At 35.0% G+C, this 22,858-nt stretch overlaps 1 pseudogene; it reads right to left on the bottom strand.

Annotated features, from left to right (window-relative positions):
- Window positions 1-21,968: 21,968 nt before the first annotated feature.
- On the bottom strand, window positions 21,969-22,068 carry LOC133259980 (U6 spliceosomal RNA; annotated as a pseudogene).
- Window positions 22,069-22,858: the final 790 nt, after the last annotated feature.

The raw sequence follows: 22,858 nt of genomic DNA, 5'->3' as shown, positions 1-22,858 counted from the left end.
GTGATCTGCCTGCTAGAATAAAAATCAGCATTTTTAAAAGAAAGAAAACAGCATCCAAATTCTCTACATTAGTCACAATATTCAGTATATGATAAAATTTTTTAGACATGCAAATAAATAAGCAAAAGTGACCTGAATCAGGAAATAGTCAATAGAAACAGACACCAAGATGAGACAAATGTTGAAATTAGAAGTACTCTGTAGCTACTAAAAATATTTTCAGAGTATTAAATACTATAGCAATGATGGAACAAATGGGGAATCTCAGCAGAGAACTGTAAATGCTATTTTAAGTTAAAAATTAATATGAGAGATAAAGAGGGACATTTCATAACAATAAGACAATCATTTTTATCATAATAATTGTAAGAAGATCATTTCTTTACCATAATAATTGTAAGTACATTTTCAATCACCTTAACCTAAATGAAATTTATCAAACACTTATCCAGACAGCTGAAGAATACCCATTTTTTCTGATGCAGATGAAATGTTCAACAATTTTGACCATATGATAGGCCATGACACAAACAACAATAAATTTCCAAAGAGTGAATTCTTACAGATAATGATATCTGACTGCAATAAGAAAGTAACAATAGATATATCTATATAATATTCAAATATTTGTAAAGTGAATAACATACATCTAAATAATGCTTGAGTTAAAAAGGCATTTACAAGTGAAATTTTAAAATGTTTTGAAATGAATGATGATGAAAATAGACTGTATCAAAGTATAGAATGTGGCTTGAGAGGTGTGCACATTCTACACATTTTGATATAGTCTATTTTATAGAAAGGAGAGAATAAGATAATCATTTCCAGCTCATTTTATTAGGTTATCATAGCCTTTTTAATAAAACCTGACTAAAGAAGTAATAAAATTACAGACTCTTACAAATACAGTTTTAAAACTTTTTACTAAATGATTTGAAAATCTAATCCAGCAATACTAAAAACAAACAAACAAAAACCCGAACATATGGCTGCTGCTGCAGCTGCTAAGTCACTTCAGTCGTGTCCGACTCTGTGCAACCCCATAGACGGCAGCCCATCAGGCTCCCCCATCCCTGGGATTCTCCAGGCAAGAACACTGGAGTGGGTTGCCATTTCCTTCTCCAATGCATGAAAGTGAAAAGTGAAAGTGAAGTCGCTCAGTTGTGCCTGACTCTTAGTGACCCCATGGACTGGAGCCTACCAGGCTCCTCCGTCCATGGGATTTTCCAGGCAAGAGTACTGGAGTGGGGTGCCATTGCCTTCTCCGGAACATATAGGTTAGGTTTATCCTAAGAATGTAAATTCCTTAAAATATTCATAAATCAATCTCATTTATCAAAAATACATGGTGAAAAAAAATAGGATCATTTCAATAAGATGAAAAAGCATTTGACAAAATTCAATATCTGTCCAAAAACTCTTAAGTAGATTGTGGCTTTTTTTTTTTTAATTTTAGTTTTACTTTACATATTTGAGGCTGTGCAATTAGTGTATATATATATATATATATATATATATATATACTATAAATTGTTAAATATTCCTGGTGGATTATAATTGTTAACATACTAATGATCATGACTATGAAGTACTTCTTTATCTCTAGTATGCTTTGTCCTACAATCTACTTAGTCTGATATTACTACAGCTATGCCAGATTCCTTTTGATTTTTATTTTCATTGTATGTCTTTTTATCCTTTATTTTTAACATTTGTGCATTCTGATAATTTAGATTTCTCTCTCATAAGTAGCAAACAGTTGATTTTAAAATCTAGTTTGAAATTCTTTGCCATGCCATTATAATAATTCCATACATATTTAACTTTAGATCTGCTATATTCTCATTTTCTCTTTTCCTCATCCTTTGCTTTTCCTTTATCATAAGCGTTCTTGCTTCATTCTATTAATTACTTTGTCATCCCCCCTTTCCACCTAATAATTCATTATTTTAATCTGTTTTCATAAATGTATTAGTGGATATCCCAGAGATTAAAAAGTGCATTCTTAATCTATTAAAGGCCAACATAAATTTGTATTTTTACTAATTTTCCTATATTGCAAGAATATTAAAACAAAACTTCTATTAGTGCCCCCTTGTTTCTGCTTAGGTTTTCATACAGTTTACTTTTTATGTACATATTTTAAACTCTATAATGCACTACAATTATATCATTTTTAGATCATTACTATTTCTTAGCTTTGCTCACACACTTACAAGACATGTTCTTCATTCCTCCCAGTAGCTCTACACTTCCTTACCTAACTTTTTTTTCTTTTTACCTAGACAATTGTTTGGGGCATTTCCTTCCCTTAGTGTGGGTCTGCTGGTGACCAACTCTGTTTTTCTTTTGTGTGAAAATGTCTATATTTTGCCTTTATTTTTAGCAAGACGACTTTGCTAGATATAGAATTCTAGGATGGTCACTGTATTTTTCCTGCATTTTAAAAAGATGCTTCCATGGTTTTCTGTCTTTCGTTAATTTGGTTGAAAAACAGACCTCATTCAAAGTAAAACCAAAGATTGTGGGTTTCTTTGTTGTTGTTCTTTTGTTTTGGCTATACAACAAGATTTGTGGGATCTTAGTCCTCCCACCAGGGGCTGAATCGGGGCCCTTGGCAGTAAGGGTGTGGAGTCTTAACCACTTGATCATCAGGGAATTTCCTAAATATTATTTTTTGACTGCTTTTCTTTAATGTGTGCTACATGTTGCTATGATGTGCCTAAATGTACTTTTCTTTAAACCTGCTTAATATATGCTGACTTTCAAGACTGTGTCTCAAGATATTTTGTTGGTTTAGGAAAATTCATTGTAATCTCTTCAAATGTTTTCCCATTCTTTCTCCTTTCCTTTTATGAGGCCAATTGTGCATATAATAGGCCTTTTATTATACCCCATTTTTATGTTTTTATTTATTTGGGGGGATATTTTCCTTACCATGTTTCAACCTGAATATATGAATACATATATATATATACACACACACACACACACACACATCTTTTTTAAACAAATCAGTCTTTTTAGTTAGGTTAATTTCCATTACTGATTTCTCAGTTCTAGAGTTTCCTTTGCTTATTTTCAATAGTTAATGAAATTCTCCATTTTATCACTTAAGTTCTTAAACCTATTAACCCTTGTCATTTCGCTGTCTGCATCTGATAACTCTATTATCTAGATTCCTATGTGTTTGTTTCTTTTGCCTCTTATCTCTGCTTTCATTCAGGTATTGTTTTCTCTCATGCCAAGTTATTTTTACATGAATATTGGATATTTCATACTAAAAATTTTAGAGAGAATGTGAGACCTTAGATTACATTACTTCTCTTATAAAGGATTTGCTTTTACTTTGTTTATGGAGTCACACTACGGGCACTAGCAATCCCAAATCAATTTAGGATATTAGATATTAAGATGATTCAAAGATGGTCTTCAATCCTTCTAAGCAGTGTTCTACTTCTATTTTATGACGCATTCCTTTGGTAAGCATGTCACAGTCCCACAAAACCCCTACAGTATTTGTGGCAGCCCCACATGGGTTAGAGGCTGAGCATGCACACACTTCCTCTTTGTAGTAGTGGAATGATAGCTTTTAATGAGATGGTTAGAACCTCTTTTCAGCCTCTACAGACTCTCTGTCACTTTGGCATAATTTCTCAGCCTATTAGCTTTTGCTTTGGAACAGAAGATGTCTTGAGACAGCAACAAGGAAGAGAGTCACCATCTTCTGGAATCTTGAACACTAAGTCTTCATTTCCTTGGTAGCTCTCCAGTAACTTTGAATACATTTTATATCACATCTCCCCTCGATCTCTCCCACACCTGTTTTTTCTGACAGTTCTAGAGGGAGGCAGTTGATCTTCCACTGCCAGACACAGAAATTCACCTGAAGCTATCGGCTCTTCCATCAGAGCCCTCATTTTATGTCTCTACTCGAAAATCAGAAGTCTTCTGATTCTGCTACAGACACTTATTCAACTATAACCACACCTACTTCTGTTTGATATTATAAAATTCTTTGAAATGTCAAGAAGTTAGTACATATCTTAGTACACAGGAACTTCCTTCTTCTTATTTCTCAACCCAAAAAGCTTGAGTCATCCTTGACTCATCTTTTTTTATTAACAGCCCACCTTTAATTTATCAATACATTCTTTGAGCCTGCCTTTAAATATATTCAAATTCTTACCACTCCTGACTACCTCTGCTCCTGTCACCCTGATCTAAGCCACAATTAACCCTTGCTTAGTTTTTTTGGTAACAATTCCTTCACTGCTTTGCTGGCTTCTGCTCTTTATCATGACATCTAGTCTCAACTCAGCAGTCAGAATGATCCTGTTAGAATTAATGTTATTCATGCCACTGATTTACTAACACCATCCAAGGACTTCATATTTCACTCAAAGTAAAAGGCAAAATCGTCTTAATCATCTACCCAGCTTTTCCCAATGTACACTCTTGACCACCCTTTACCTTCCTGAGTGCACATGGGCATGCTCAGTCTTTGCAATCCCTGAATTTGTCTACTCATTGCTCTCTAATTATCTAATCATTCTTACCAGATATTCCTCCACGAAGACATTAGTACATGTTTTTATCCCTTCCTGGGAAAGTTTTCCTTCAGGTATCTGTATGGCTTATTCCCCTACTATTTTACCTCTTTACTCAATATTTACCATTCAATGAGCATAATTCAAAGGAGAAAGAAACCAAATAACCAGTGCAGGAATGTACGCTTAAACTTGTAGGTTAGTTGCTAAGTATGCATTTGACTCTTTGCAACCTTGTGGACTGTAGCCTGCCAGGCTCTTCTATCCATGGGATTTCCCAGGCAAAAATACTGGAGTAGGTGGCCATTCCCTTCTCTAGGGGATCTTCTGGACCAAGGGATGGAACCCAAGGCTTCTGCTAGGCAGGCATGTTCTTTACCACCAAGTCACCTGGAAAGCCCCATGCTTAAACTTAATTTTCTGCAAATTCAAACTACCAAAAGAACCAAATAGCTTTTATATGTGAATAGATAGATGGATAGATAGATAGATAGAGATGGATATTAAGATTCATAATATCAATAAATCACTTATATATGGCTAATTGGAATGGAAATTGATCACTCTGAAAACAAGTTTGACAATATCTAGTAAAATACATATGTAAATATAAAATATATAAATTTTTTACCAGCCTTATAATCTGAACAACTACTGGCATATATACACAATGAGTCATGTGCTACGATGTTTACAAAAGCTTTGTCTCTAATCAAGAAAAAACTATATAAAATTATCAAATTATATCAACAGGGAATGAGATAGGAAAAAAAAACGGTGATGTAATCTCACAATGTAATAAAACAGTTGAAATTAATGGGTTGTGTATACATTAATCAACATGTATATACTTCCAGAATATTATATGGTCATAAAGCAAGTTATGAAAACATCCCTGTAATATGGCCTTTTTGTGTCAGTTTGAAAAACAAACCAAAATACTATATATAATGTATGCATGCAGATGAACCAAAAGTATAAGATTGTAGACAGAAGCAACAGACATCAACTTCAATATTACTGTTATATCTGAGATAGAGAAAATCAGATGGATGAAAATGCTTAACTTGGATCTTTTCCTATTTGAGTTCTTAAAGAATAAAAGAAAGTGACAAAATATGGTAAAAAATATTCCATTTTTTTAAATGGTAAAAATAATTTTACTATAATTATTGAGGGGGAAAACACTTTATAAAAAAATAATAATAGTGAATACCTACTCACTAGTGTTTACTGCGTATTCAGGCACAGTAAAGTTTTAAAAAATCCTTCGTCACAAATGAACTCCTTTGTGTCACCTCTCTGTAGTCACACCCCTGCCTCCTATCTCCGTTTCTGTCCCCAGCAACTCCTGGTCTGTCCTCCATTTCTATAGTTCTGCCATTTGAGAATGTTACATAAATGGAATCATATAATGTGTACATTTTGAGAATGACTGTTTTATTCCACATAGCATAATTGCCTTGAGACCTATCAGGCTGTTGCATGAATCAATAGTTAATTCCTCTTACTGTTGAATAATGTTCCTTTGTATGGATGTATCAGAATTTATTCAATCATTGAAAATAAAGGTTCTACGGACCATAAAGAAAGCTGAGTGCCAAAGAATTGATGCTTTTGAACTGAGGTATTGAAGACTCTTGAGAGTCCCTTGGACTGCAAGGAGATCCAACCAGTCCATCCTAAAGGAGATCAGCCCTTAATATTCATTGGAAAGACTAATGGTGAAGCTGAAACGCCAAAATCTTTGGCTACCTGATGTGAAGAACTAACTCACTGGAAAAGACCCTGATGCTGGGAAAGATTGAAGGCAAGAGAAGGGGACGACAGAGGAGGAGATGGTTGGATGGCATCACCAACTCAAACATTAATTTGAGCAAGCTCCAGGAGTTGATGATGAACAGGGACATCTTTTCAGATATATTTTATATTTGGATGATATAAACTTGGGTGTGCTAGGACCTACTATTTAACACTTGTCTATATAATATATTTAATATTTAAAAAATGGAACAAAGTGGGTATATATACCCTTTCCTTTCATATATGTGCAAAATGAAAATATTTCGGTAGCTTGTCTGCAACACAAAATAAAAGAAGAATGCTCAACTTGAAATACTTCATGTAGTTTTTTGTGAGTTTTTTTTAATATTCCAGATACACCAACTTTTCTGACCTATCAAAACCAAGTATCTTTGAGTTTATTGACTAGGAAAAGGTAAAACTGGATGAATTTACTCAAGCACTTAAAGTATACACATGTGATCAGAGGCCTAGTTAAGTTATAAGACATTATACTTGTGAAGGGGGATGATCCAGTCTATTTTTTTTCCCAGCTGAAAAAAGATCTATAATCTCTAAATACATTAAAAACTTAATTTATACTTTGGGATCAGTTCCCTGTTTAACAAGTTAACCTCTCTTTCATTAGGGATAAGCCGAAAGCTAGACATAATTAAAAATTATACTCAGAAATGGAGAGCTGTGACTTAACCATCCTCCGTGGAATTTTACTGGAAAAATCTTTTTCTTCTCATACAAGAACTCTCCACAAAAATATTTTAAGGTAATATTGCATTTGGTGCGATCAAAGTGTATTCCTTTGAAAGAAATAAGAAAAGATTATGTTGCCTAAACAAACTTACAAATTTCACCTGCATCTTAGTAGAGAGAGATCTCTTTCCACTGAGATTTTTTTAAAATGTGGTTTTCCAGATGTGTCTAAGATATACTCCAAGTTAATGTAATATATTTTCATAATAAAGAGAATAAAGGAAGTTTAAATGTTATCTAGTACATACATTAATATTTTTAGGCGAAGGATCTAAGATCTAAAAAAGCTGAAAGTCTAGGATTTCATAAGAGGCCATGATAAGACTGAGAGCCGCAGAGGCCTGATTCTTGGTTTACCCTCTTTGCTATCTGGTTGCTTTGATTAATAAATCCAGGAGTTTTAAACTTCAGATATCTTTATTCTGTATCATTTCACTGCTTCTAAGACTTCAAAAATTTTAAGATCCTATACTCCTATATTGACAACTATCCATCTACCTTTAGAATTTTAATATGTCTAGATTAAAAAAAAAACCACAATATGTACTAAGAGAATATGGACATAATCTCTCCTTTAATCTTTTTTATTTTTGAAGTGTTTGCTTTACCTTTTCATTTTTTCCTTGAGAGATATTTCATCATTATAATATCAAAAGACATCTAGAATGACTGAATATATGTATTTATGCACCTATAAAGTACACTTGCTTGAGGTTTTCAAAGATGAGATAGTACTTCTTGGGATTTGGGTATAGAATATTCTAGTATTAAAATGTTTTAATGTTCTTCTTATAAGTGCAAATTGCACCTTTACTACTCTTACCTGCTCTCTACTGTTTCTGATACTTGTTACTATGTATGTATGAAGTTTGGAAATTCCCCAGCCTTTTTTTCAGGGTAGTCTTCTGACGCAAAGTGGCTGAGGCTTTCCCCACTGGCCAGAAAGCTGAGCAAAGTGCATTGCATTTTTCTAGAGAAGAACAGTCACTTCTATTTTAAAATGATAACCTGTAAAAGCTTAAGTTCATCTACCTCTGTTAATTATTTTTGGATAAATAAAATGTGGTACTATCATCTAGGTTCACTTCTGTACTCCTCTAAAGAAGTTACTAAAACTTAACCATCAAAGACTTATGTATAGATTAATACAAATTTATTATGCACAATTCTAATGTGGCTTCATATTTCTGAAATGTTTGGCTTTTAATTTTTTTAATATAAATTTATTTATTTTAATTGGAGGCTAATTACTTTACAATATTGTATTGGTTTTGCCATACATCAACATGAATCCGCCACAGGTATACACGTGTTCCCCATCCTGAACCCCCTTCCCACCGCCCTCCCTGTACCATCCCTCTGGGTCATCCCAGTGCACCAGCCCCGAGCATCCTGTATCCTGCATCAAACCTGGACTGGCGATTCATTTCATATATGATATTATACATGTTTCAATGCCATTCTCCCAAATCATCCCACCCTCACCCTCTCCCACAGAGTCCAAAGACTGTTCTATACATCTGTGTCTCTTTTGCTGTCTCGCATACAGGGTTATCATTACCATCTTTCTAAATTCCATATATATGCATTAGTATACTGTATTGGTGTTTCTCTTTCTGGCTTACTTCAGTCTGTATAATAAGCTCCAGTTTCATCCACCTCATTAGAACTGATTCAAATGTATAAATGTATTCTTTTTAATGGCTGAGTAATACTCCATTGTGTATATGTACCACAGCTTTCTTATCCATTTATCTGCTGATGGACATCTAGGTTGTTTCCATGTCCTGGCTATTATAAACAGTGCTGTGATGAACACTGGGGTACACGTGTCTCTTTTAATTCTGGTTTCTTTGGTGTGTATGCCCAGTAGTGGGATTGCTGGGTCATAAGGCAGTTTCTATTTCTAGTTTTTTAAGGACTCTCCACACTGTTCTCCATAGTGGCTATACTAGTTTGCATTCCACCAACAGTGTAAGAGGGTTCCCTTTTCTCCACACCCTCTCCAGCATTTACTGCTTGTAAACTTTTGAATAGGAGCCATTCGGACTGGCGTGAAATGGTACCTCATTGTGGTTTTGATTTGTATTTCTCTGATAATGAGTGATGTTGAGCATCTTTTAATGTGTTTGTTAGCCAACTGTGTCTTCTTTGGAGAAATGTCTGTTTAGTTCTTTGGCCCATTTTTTGATTGGGTCATTTATTTTTCTGGAATTGAGCTGCAGGAGTTGCATGTATATTTTTGAGATTAGTTCTTTGTCAGTTGCTTCATTTGCTATTATTTTCTCCCATTCTGAAGGCTGTCTTTTCACCTTGCTTATAGTTTCCTTTGTTGTGCAGAAGCTTTTAATTTTACTTAGGTCCCATTTGTTTATTTTTGCTTTTATTTCCAATATTCTGGGAGGTGGGGAATAGAGGATCCTGCTGTGATTCGTGTCGGAGAGTGTTTTGCCTATGTTCTCCTCTAGCAGTTGCTTTTAATTAAAAAAAAAAAAAAACTTGTTACTTTTTTTGTAAGTTTTGTATTGGAGGATAATTGCTTAACAATATTGTGCTGGTTTCTGCCATACATCAATGTGAATCAGCCACAGGTATACATACATTCCCCTCCCTCTTGAACCTCTCTGCCATCTCCCACCCCATCCCACCCTCTTAGGTTGTCACAGAGCGTGGGTTGAGCTTCCTGTGTCACACAGCAAATTCCCACTGGCTATCTTTTTACATATGGTAATGTATATGTTTCCATGTTACTCTCTCAATTGGTCCCATCCTTTCCTTCCCTGTGTCTACAAATCTGTTCTCTATGTCTGCATCTCCATTGCTTCTCTGCAAATAGGTTCATCAGTTAGATGTGACTTTTAATTTCTTTGCCATTATCATTATAAATTTTCCCTAGAATACACATTTCTTTAGGACTCTATATGCAAATTGTCACATATGAATCACGCCATGAGCCCTGCTCTGGGTAGCAGCTATTAATATTATACTCAAAGTAAATAGGCTGATAGTTACTGAGCTCTAAAGAGCTTGCACATCCTAAATCTTCAGACAGCAAATCTTTTCTGACACAAACGCCACCTCCCTATGGCCTGGGTATAACAAGCAAAGTAAATTATGCCAATGAAAATGTTTTTAATTTCCACTATTAAAGGGATAGAAGAAAACGGTCTTGTTAGGTAGTTAGAATAGGAAAAAGGAGTCCAGAATGGCAGTGGCCAAAAGCCAAGGAAGGGAGAAAGCCCGCGAAAATAGAACAAAGGAAGGTCCAAGGACCGGAGTGAGGACCTCAGGTAGAACAAACAGCACTCCTGGCTAGCCCAGTTTACATGGGGCAAGCCCAGGGGGAGGAAAAACCATGCAAAAAGAGGGGCCAAAGGGCTGGGGGTCTCTCTCTCACGCCCGCATGCTCTCTCGTTCTCTCTCTCTCCCCTCTTTGTGTCTTTTGGGTCGGCATGCCCTCATGCCTCGAAGATGTATTTTCCTTTATTTTCTAAATAAAACTGAGCTGTAACATGGAGCTGTAACACTGTCCGAGAGCTGTGACGCGCTGAGGGCTTTAATGTCCATCGCTTCAAATTTTTGTTGTGATGAGACAGAACCGAGGAAATCACACACTCCCCTGACAGTCTTATGAGATGTGAATCCATCCATTAAAAAAACAAACTCAAAAATTCCCCATATAGAGAATCACAAAGACAAGAAGAAAGTGTGACAGGGAGGAAACCAATGCTGACCCCATGATGGAACTGTGTCTTTGACTTGCTTTTTGTTGCTGTTGTTATTATAATCATACAGAATGGTTTGACTCAGCTTCTACCTGAGGGTTAAACCAAAGTGCCTTTCTTCAGAACCCTGTCCAACCGTGGATGATGGGAAGGGAGAAATTAACACATCCCCTGCCTGAGGCTTGCCATTTTAGGAGATCTTTGCAAGATGAATGGCCTTTATACTCTGCTTCCTCACCTCCCCCCATCTCTGATCTATGAAAGAACCTGGCATCCAGACTCCTAATAAGATGGTTATTTTGAGGCGCTAGCCCGACATCTTCTCCCTCTACGGGCTTCCAGATTAAAGTCTCTTCCTTGCCTCAACTCCTCATCTCTCAGATTCATTGGCCTGCCATGTGACCAAAGCTCTGCAATTGCAGTGGGACACAGTGCTTGCCTAAATTTAGAATTCTAAGATCCATGTGATGAGGGCATCCGGTGACCAGATAAATGCATAGACAGGAAATGAAATAGACACTGGATGGACCATGGTGCATCAGAAAATACACATTCTTTTTAAATTGGATAAATGTGACATCTTACAATGTGTAAATGTAAAGTGCACAGCATGTCACTTGGAGACATTTATATATTATTATTAATAAAACATAGTTGCTCTTGTACCAATATTTTTCACATTACATACTTAGAGCATAATATTATAGCCTATATCCAAGATACTGTACATCATATTTCTATGGCTTATTTAATACTTGTTACAAGTTTCTAGACTTATCTCTCCATTCCCATCCCCTGGTAATCACACTTTTACTTCCTGGTTTCTTTGTTTGTTTGTTTGTTTGAGGTTTGAGATTGGTCAATTTCACATATTAGTGACATCATACAGTGTTTGACTTATCTCAGATAGCATAACATGCTTAAGGTCCATCCAAGTCACAAATGGCAGGATAACCTTCCTTCTCATGGCTGAGTAATGTTCCTTTGTATACATAGGCCACATCTTTTTAATCCATTAATCTGTTGATGGGCCACAGGGAAGAAAATATGAATTTAAATTTTGCTGTTACTTACTACTCACTTAGAATCATCTACCATCTCTAAGTATCAGTTTTAGTGTTTGCGTGATGAAGATAAGGTCTACCCTATAAAGGAGTAAAAGTCATTGAGATCCTGCAAGAGAAAGTCCCTAAAAAAAATATTGTACAGTGCGTGTTGACAGATTTCAAGATGGGGAAGCTCCTATTTTGTTAATAGTCATAAAGATTTATTTTTCTGGGTTTCCCCAGTGACTCATTGGTAAAGAATACCCCTGCCAAAGACAGGGTTTGATCCCTGAGAACATCAGAGATGCAGTTCCATCCCTGGATGGGAAAGATCACTCCATCCATGGAGTAGGAAATTGTAACCCATTCCAGTATTCTTGCTGGGAAAACCCATGTGTTTCAAAGAGTCAGAAACAATTGAGCATGCATAAAAACTTCTTTGTCTATGTTATCAAGCATTTACATTGCACAAATTTATACATGAAAATGTATAATTTTTAAACTGGGTTTTTTGTTTTTCATATGTATTTGTATAAAATATAGACCATTCAAACCTGATTCAGTGCCACCCCCTGCCTTGGGTGAATTATAGATGTAGCCTAAACTAACTAACCAACTACTGAACTTCTCAGTAAGTTTTAAAGTATGTAAGAGGGGTGACAATTTGAAATATGAATGCTTTTCATTTGCAAATGCCACACATTTGACAGAGAAGAAAAACTAAGGACTTCTAAATAATTTGCTTGAGTATCAAGAGCCAAACATAGAAAATTTGGGGCTTGGGATCTGATCTGATATATAATATATATTACAAGTAGGGAATGACAAAAGCAATTCATAGTAACCTTTTTGTGCAAAATGGTATTGTCATTTTATGGCTAAAACTTACATCGTGCCAACTGTTTGCCAAGAGCTTTTCTTCATTTCATATATATTCACATATTTATTTAATCTCAAGCAACCTATGAGATAGGGAACACTGCAGACAATAGGGATTCAGTAATTTGCTCTAGGTCATCAAGCTGTGAAGGAAAAGATTTGAAAGCAAGCAGTCTGACTCTATAGTTTAATTTCTACACTTGACAGTGTATGGCAATATTTCTGGCTCCAAAATGATAGCACTTCACCGAGAGTGAAGGAAGGGGACCAATGGGATGCATCTAGAACTCAGATTAAAAGAGACTCCTGATAGGGCTCTAGCCCCCCAGGTCAAGTTCCAAGGGCGGGTAGGGAGCCACTGAAGGATGAGAACACTGTGGATAAATTGAAGGGGTGGAGATCAACCCCAGAGCTGTCTTTCCAGTGTCACCAGAAATTACCCCAAGATATCTCATATGGGTCCATCAGTTGAGCAGCTGATTGAGAGGCAGGAAGAATACTGTAAAGGCAACCTTGGGGAATTCTGTTCAACCCAGCAGAATAAGGTTGGATGAGGAGGGTGCAGTATGTGGAAAGGTGGGTTACCCAAAACAGGTAAGATGAACTTTCCTTCCACTGAAGCCTTTGCCAAAAGCTATTCACAACCTTGTCTCTTAGGTCCATGTATTTAGATGGTGAATTGCAAGCATACATTCCTATTATTATCTTATTTTCTGTATCGCAGCAATAACGAGTAACATGTTCAAGGGGAAAAGTTAACAGGTGTCAAAATGAGACACTTGGCATCAAAACACAAAACAGCTAGTTACTTACTTCTAAACCTTCTGCTATTTCAAGAATAGGGGGAAAGTGACATACTCTGTGTATATGTGATTATCTGAACATGTGAAAAAACTTGGGTCCTTGTTCTACTTAAAGCCTAGATGCAGACTGCTACTTATAAAATTTTATTGTTTCATTTTCAATGTCTGGTACTTCAGAACAAGTTAGGATACTGAGTACAGCTCACAAATTCAAAGGAGGACATTTTCTCTGTAAAGTTTATTGTTTCTCGTGATATCTTATTAATATTAGCATTGACAAACACTTCAATGTATGCTTAAAAGTAGAGACTATGAAAAAATTCTATTGTGGAGGTCCTAGCAGGGTCATTTCTATGAATATAAAACACAAAGGAATCATGTCTTTGGGCCACTTGTCTTCAGCACCAGCTCCATCACTAACCTCACTTCCATTTTTACCTAATTACGTGTGTGCATATGTTTAGTTGCTCAGTCATGTCCCATTCTTTATGACACTTTGGATTGTAGCCTGCCAGGCTTCTCCGTCCATGGGGTTTTTCAGGCAAGAATACTGGGGTATGTTGCCGTTTCCTTCTCTAGTGGAATATTCCTGACCCAGGGATCAAACCCTCATCTCCTGTGTCACCTGCCTTACGGGCAGAATTTTTACCCCCTGAGCCATCAGGGAAGCCCCTCAGCTATGTTCAGTGAATACAGAGCCATGGTAGCCTTGCCATGGTTGTGAGTGTATTTTATGTTAATTTTTTTTATTGCCTGCTTCTCATCTTAGTCTCGGAGAAGGCAATGGCAACCCACTCCAGTGTTCTTGCCTGGAGAATCCCAGGGACGGGGGAGCCTGGTGGGCTGCCGTCTATGGGGTCGCACAGAGTCGGACACGACTGAAGCAACTTAGCAGCAGCAGCAGCATCTTAGTTTCACTTCAGCTCCATCCATTTTAATACCTTTCCTTGATTCATCTGCCCCTTCCTATCCAGGATAAATGTTGGAACTAATTTGTAGTTCCTGAAAATAAACTGAGGATCAAGGTAGATGTAGTCCCTCCTTTTGTGTGTATCATAGATATGTCTTATTACTAGAACACCAGGGAAAGAGTTCAAACTTTAACCACTAACATATTCTTACCAATATGAATTTAACTGAAGGTTATATTTTCAACCAATCTTCTGTTTGTCTGTCCATACAAAGAAGGAAACAGAAGCAAAGCAACAATCTGAATACTTCCAGCAACAAATTTTTGCTTAAAATGTCTGTGGGATATTTTACTAAGATAGTAAAAGAGATTAAAAGGAATGGAACAGATATTGATTTCCTCACCTGTGTAATTCTGTGTCTTTGTTATATGAAGTTACTTAGCTGTGAGCATTAAGGAATTCCTAACTGGGCCATAAAAATGGAAAACTTTTCATAGCTTAAAACTGCTGAGTGATTTGAAATATTTAACTATATTAAAACTTAGTTGATGAGATTAAGATACCAATATTATATACACACACAAATTTTTCTAAATCCAGACTCTTTTCTAGGATGCCGTTATATGTCTTTAGATGACGTTATATGTCTTTAAAAGAAATAAGGGTAGAAAAGTAACTCTGGAGGCTTACTTTGTTTCTGAGCTACCAAAGGTAAGAAACTTTCAAGGAGATGCTTTGTATTACTGCTTTAAAGAAATTTTTTTAACTACAGCTACAGGTTTTAAAGGTTTCTTTGAAACAACTGAAGAGTGAACTTTAATTCATGTTTTTTAAACAAAGGTTATATGAGACTTACAGCAGTCTTACAAAAGAAGAATATCGGCAAGAATTGCACATTACACTCAGAGTGCAACTGACTTTCAAATTTCTCTACAGGTATTATTTCCCATGAATAGGAACAAAGAGCAAAAACAGTTAAAAAAGCATATTCAAATGTGTGCATAAAAAGGCATGGTAAATGAATACTGTTTAGTTTGCTGACATAATTACTTGAATGTAATTTTTATGAGTCGTAGAAATCTTGGCATTTTCACTGAACCAGATAATTAGACTCTGAATAGAACAGGGTCAGAATAATTAATACATCAAAACTAGATGAACTTTTTCTAATTATTTTTATTTAATCTCTATTATAATTATTGTTATACTCTGCTGAGCATGATTGCCTCATGTTCATAGACTTGAATGCAGTCTTATAGTTGCATCCTGGGACTTTGAGGAATATTAACAAACCGTGGCATGGAGAAATTAGAATGATGTGGTTTCATGATGGAATTCTAAATTGGAATTTCATATTTTTCTATATAGTTGCATAAAATTTGTTCCATAATCGTAAAAAATATGAATTTTAAAACAAAAGTCTACTTTTCTTTCAAGTTACACTTCTCAAAAGTTCAGGAAAAATTATTTTCTTAGATTTTTTTTTTTAAAGGCATATCATCAGCTATTCAAGTCATGTGAAATTTTCTGAAAGGGGATTACATTAAATTTTTCCTTATTTGAGAGTTTTTAATATCATGATAAATCTTAATCATTAAAGCAAATGTATCAACAGGCAGTAAAGGCTATTACCAATTATTATTAAAGATGCTGAAATCTGTGTTAGAAAGTAATGGTGTAACTTTCAGATGACAGCTGCCTACCTGTGCCAGACTTTGATATACTCATGAAAACACAGAAAAATAAATTGTAGCAGCCGATGAAACCACAAATACTGATGAAATACATTTAAGTCTCCAAGATGAAAGGTTACATATTAGCCAGCTAATAAATGATTAGGAACTAACTTATGTCTGATTATATGAAATAAGAATGCTATTATACAGAAAGAAAGATCTTATCCATCAACATAACATCCAATAAAGATTTTAATTCAAGGAGCCAATGAAAAAGTCTGAGGTCACTCTTAACTCCTAGCTCTCATTCCAGAGTTGGTCAGGACTACTCTCCTAACCTTGTCATTATCTATCATTAGTCTACAGAAGTCCACAACTCTCCCTTGTAGAGGACTGAAAATTGATGAAGCATTTCAAGGATCATTGCAAGGAAAAAGCAGAAATTAGTAGACTACTGCTAACGCCTGAGGATAATTCATTCTGAAAATATATAGCATATTTACAATTAGCTAGGAACTAATTCATCTTCTAATATTTAGAGTAAAGGGCAGGAGACACAGGATAATATTCTGCATAACTTCTGCATAACTAGGCTATTTAAAGGTTTGCTTGATCATGGAATTTACCTAGAGAAGATATGCATCACTGAAGAGAGCAGTAAACCGATTATGAGATTCTAGAAAAAAAAGAAAGTGATATCCATAGAAAAGAATAATGTCCTTTGCAAATATCAACAGTGTTAGGCTTTACCTCATTCAAGGATAAAAAATAACACTGACCTTAAGCTAATAAATACAGTTTTTCCTTAAGAAAACAGTATGCCATAAACATGTCAAATACATATAAAATGGGAAAAATAAGAGAATAGGGAGAATGTTGAATTCTAAATGTTGCTGGCAAGTATATTAAAAGAATATGGTAAAGAAAAAGATACCACACGGAAAAATTAAAGTCAGCTTCAGTTATAGTAAAGAACATAATTGCCCTTGTAGAAAATGCAATCACTAATAAAGATTACAGATATCTAGATATAAAGAAAAATATAATACTAATAGTAGAAACTATAGAAGAAAAAATGACAAAATAAATAATCAACAGCCTTTGGGAATAAATTATAACTATTGAAGCTAAACAATCACTCATTAAGAGAACCGTTTTTAAGAGATTGCAAAAATAAAGAAAGCAAGAGGCATTACCTAAGTTTATGAGTCAATTGAGTTCATTAACCGGCCCCCCACCCCCCCACACACACAAATGAAGTGACTTAGAATAAACTTGGCAGATAAAGATAAAATTCACAAAAAGTAAAAATAAAGTCATACTGGTTTTAGGCTCTACTTAATTCAGAGTGTCCAGAATGCAATGTAAAATGAGAACAAAGTTTTGAGAGTAAAAATATTGTGGCACAAGGATATTTTGACCAAGAACAAAGTATTTAATATGCTGGGGTAACAGAGCAGACATCTATGCTTAGATCTGCAGGATTCAGAACATAGACTGCTCACAGATACATCCCTGGAAACTTTTACCTAAAAATGCACAACAGGGTAATGATAAATAGCATTTAAAAATTGAAGAATGGGATATTTGAATCTGAAATTACTGTGGTATATATTGATATTTAAGACATATTTACTCACCAAGAAAAAAAAGCTCACATTGAAAGAAATAAGAAGTTAGGTCTCTATATATGCTTACAACATAAGCAATACCATAATTTAAGTAACAATATAATTCTTATTCCCAGGAGTTATGAACTTTATGATCATGAATATATTATGAAATTTATATGACCAAATGTAATAATTATCAAATAATTCTGAGATACATGGCTTCTTGGAAAATAGCCCTTAAGTTGTATCCTTATCTTACACTTTAAGTTAGTATGAACTTAAAGTGAAGGAGGATAAGATAGTTGGATAGCATCACTGAGTCAATGGACATGAGTTTGAGGAAACTCCAGGAAATTTGAAGGACAGAGAAGCCTGACACACTACAGTTTGTGGGGTCACAGAGTCAGACACGACTTATCAACTGAACAACAAAAAGGTAAAAGAGGATTCAAATTTATAAAATAAATATATTTTTAGGAAAGATAAAAATATAAATGACAGTATTTCTCAGTGATCACAGAGCTTTTAAACATAAACACAGCAAAATTCACAAAGTTAAATATTGAAAAATCCCTCAGAAGAAACTTTATAAAGTTTATCTTACCAAAATCAATGAGGAGATATGTGGTATAGGTTTCATTAATAAGACAATGTTATACCATAAATATTTTACCCAATGGCCTTGTATATATATGCCTAAACATGTAGTTATAGCAATGTGTGCTATGCTATTTTTAATAGCATTAAAAAATAAAGTAATACAATTTAACACAAGTTAAATAATAAATAGCTTCTGTCTATTATAAACTTCATACAACCCAACATCATATTAAGAGATTTACTTTAATAATATGATTTGGCACCTGCAACAAACCTCTTAGGCAAGTGAATGTGAAAGTCGCTCAGTCATGTCCAAATCTTTGGGACCACATGGATTATACAGTCCAAGGAATTCTCCAGGCCAGAATACTGGAGTGGGTAGCCTTTCCCTTCTCCAGGAGATCTTCCCAACCCAGGAACTGAACCAGTGTCTCCTGCATTGCAGGCAGATTCTTTACCAACTGAGATATCAGGGAAGCCCCTTCAAGAATACTAGAGTGGGTTGCCATGCCCTCCTCCAGGGGATTTTCCCAGCCCAGGTCTCCTGCAGTGCAAATAGATTCTTTGCCATTTGAGCCACCAGGGAAGCTCAAGAATACTGGAGTGTTTAGCCTATCTCTTCTCCAAGGGTTCTTCCCATCCCAGGAATCGAATCAGGTCTCCTGCATTACAGGCAGATTCTTCACCAGCTGAGCTACCAGGGAAGCCCTAGGTAAGTGCTATTCATTTTCCTACTGATGAATAAACTGAAACAGAAAGAACTTGTAGGATCTGAATCTAGATCTAATTACAAAATTAAGTGCTGAATCCACGGTATGCTGCTTTCTAAGTATCTCACATGCAATGTAAGAAAAAGTATTTTCTGTGTTATTCTTATCTATAGCCCCTTGGTTTATCACAGTGCCTGCTTATAGTATGCACTCAAAAATTGCTGCATGCTCAATATATGTAATAAGACACTGTATTAGAAACTAAGGAACATAACACTGAAAACAAATTAGTATCTTACCCCAGGAAGTTTCTCATTAGGGTTTGATAGAATATAGAAATACGGGATATGAACACTACAGAACAGTATAGTCAACAATAAAACTACAAGGCAGATTTTTAAATGTGCACTGCAGTACTCAAAAAGAATGTGCTATCTTAAAGGAAGAGAGAAACGAAATAAGCAGATACCCCATTACAAACTTTGTTTTCAACGTGATTTGACTACTGAAACATGCAACATGGTTTCCTTGAATGCTTTTCACACATAGACGGCTAAAATTAAGTATCCCTCCTCACCTAAGTTATAATGATTTAATAAAACTTTCCACTTAATTAATAAATGTTAGTCTAATCTATTTTAACTATGCAATTAACGTTAAACAACAAGTTTGGTTGGAAAAGCGGTGTTACATTCACTTTAAATTAAGGTAATCCAAAAGAATTGATGGCTGACCTAAGAGGTATCTATACAAGAGAAACACTAATGGGATCCTGAACTTGTCCTTCTGTGTATCAGGCTAAATATGAATAGTGTAGTACTTAGCTATAACAATATACTTAATCCTTGCAGATAAAAACTTAAGATGTGACCATATTAGAGGCTTAAATGTCTTAAGGTAAATAATAATATGTCTCAAGGTAAATAATAATAAATAATAAGAGGAAAATGCCATTCAAAAAAGAACAGATTTAACTTTTAATACACTCAGGTTTTTACTAAAACAGATATCTCTCATACACCATAAACTCTTCTTTGTTTTTGCTTTCTATTCCTATTACTTATGCCTATTTTATCGAAAAAAAATCTTGTTAATATGTTTACAATATTGAATCTGACATTGTCCATCTAAAAGTCATTGAATGGGGTCATTTCTACTTAGAGTCTATACATTCATCTACAAGTTAATAAGTATCTGGCATTTCTGTCTTTGTTATGATTTTCTTGGTGTTTTCATCTCATTTAGCTGACTTGTGCATAGGAATCAGATTGGAAAAAAAAAATTAGGCACACATCGTGATATTTCATCCTAGTCACACAACACCCGTATTTGCAACTGCTCTTCTGCTGCCAGTCTCTGGCAGCTCATTCCATTGTCTCAGATGCTTCATGTGCTTCCTGGCATTTAGTGTTTTATCAGTGAGTATTAACTTACATGTGATAGAAGAAAATGGACTCAGGAACCTGGGCTCTCCACTGGCAGCTCTTTTTATTGGTGCTCCTGTCTGAATTGTTAACTATTCCTAAAATCATGACAGGCTTTCTGTGAACCTCTTCCTGACCTTAGTTAAACACATTTTATTTTTGTCATTTGGAAGTCCACAGAAAAAGTGGACTTTTAGAAAAACTGGTTTAACACAGAGAATGAGGAAATAAGCCGAAAACAAATATTGACCCAAGTGAAATAAGTATTAAGAAGGGAAAGTAAAAACAGAGGCAAGTTCTGGAATCTGTGCGTTTAATTGGATTGAAAATGTCCGTTTGGCAATGCCCAGGAAACCATGAAGATTGGGAAAGTAGAAAAGGGACTAAGAACATCAGTTCTTTATACAAACAGCCATTCCTCAAAGGATTTTCCAAATATTAAATACTTTATGGAGTTTGCTTGACTTTATCACTTACATCAGAATTTGAACCCCTACTTTTACGTATTTAATATTAAAATACATAAACATTCTGTAAAATAAAATTTTAGAATATAGCTTTCTGGAATGTGTAGCTACTATTTTCTGTTGTTAAAGGTTTTTCTCAAACATTATCTACAGCAATTACCTTATTGTGCTGACAAGCATTGCTATTGCAACACAAACCAAGTCCAGGATTAGAAGACTTGGTCAAATGCAAACTGCATTCATAATTTCTTTTTTCAGTAAACAAAATGTATTTTTGCCTTACGAAATATTTAATCCCTAAAATCTATCTCTAATTTGAATGTCTGCCATATTTTCAACAGTGACTTGGAAATATTGCAAAATGATCATAATTTTAATTTTAGTACCTTAGGAATGTCTCTAAAACCACATAAATAACACATGTAAAGGATATAACAGCAGGTGCTAGGTAACTTTCAATGAATATTAGGTTTCTTTCTCTTCCTTAGCATACAGTAGAAAAAAATGAAATATTTGTTATTTAAAGTTTAGTTGTTTGGAGCTATTTCATAGAACTACAAAACTTTAAGCAAACAATGACTTTGGTCTCTTTATCAAGTTTCTGTAACAAAGACAAGGAATTTAAGCCTAGTTTAGAGTCAGAAGTCTAAGAATGTTATTATATGACTAAAATCTATCTTATTTTATTTCCAATAAAAGTTTTTGGTGCATCTTTCATTTAATAAAAAAAACTGTCCTCTCGCCACCCTGTCACACCTGAGATAATCTATTATTTATCTGTCTATTTAATTATTTATTTCTGGGAGTCATAATTTAAAAGTTAATAATCTCATGATTACTTTTGTACTGAAGTGCATATATTTACAATATACAGATTTGGTAAAAAAAATAAAATGTTTTTTTCACAGATGTGACTGGCTTTGCAGATGTCTTGTTTGCTACCTAAAAATTTTTGTTGACCATTGACAGAATTAAGCCTTTTAAAAAAACTGCCTCATGTTTAGACATATGAGACACTTGAAGGATGTATTAATACACACCATCCTTGCTCAAGGACCACGTTCATCTTCTCTGGATCATTCCAGTTTTAATATGTGTGCTCCTGAAGCGCTGCATTTATTTTGAAGGCCTTTAGGACATGATGAGATCTTTCTGTAGTGTTGTCTTTTGGAGGGAAGGTGGAGGCATGTGTGGACAAGCCTGAAGCATTCCTTTTAGCTGTTAAGTGTTTAATATTGTACTCCTTAGATGACATATTAAATGTAACCAACATTCATCATTGTTCATTAATTGGCTTACACTCACGACACTGGAAAATGCCAGCCTATGCAGAATTTAGAGATGTTTCATACAGCATCATCTCCCAGTCTCCAACATCAAGCTATAAAACCACGTAGTGAGACTGTCCCAGACATCTCGCGTCCACTTGTACATCTGAATGCATTCATATACACACAAATTCAAATAACTCTTCACGCTCTTTGCCTTTTAAAGCCTTACAAAGTACTCCAAAATTAGGAAGAACTGTTTGCCTGTACTGCTTCTACAACACTGATGTTTGTGTCCATAAGGACGTGGAGACATTCTTTTTATCTAAGAAATTTTAATGCTGCTTCTCAGATGTAAGGTAAATAGGTATTACTACATAATTTGTCATGATTTCGCTTTCCATTTCTTACTCCTTAAAATTCTTACATAAAAGTCATTGACTAGATTTTCCCTAAATAATTGAAGTTGAAACCTAAGACTCCAGAATAAAAAAATACAAAAACTGGAACACTAGAACATTATTCAAACTTCTTGATCAGTGTATTAATATAATATATATAGTCATAAGAGCGGGTCCTGGTTCTATAGAGGAATCATTTTAGCTTGAGTTCTTGAATTATCTGTTTATGCAT

Source organism: Bos javanicus, chromosome 13 (assembly GCF_032452875.1).
Source record: "Bos javanicus breed banteng chromosome 13, ARS-OSU_banteng_1.0, whole genome shotgun sequence".
Lineage (NCBI taxonomy): Eukaryota > Metazoa > Chordata > Mammalia > Artiodactyla > Bovidae > Bos > Bos javanicus.
This window is presented reverse-complemented; position numbering and strand designations above follow the sequence as displayed.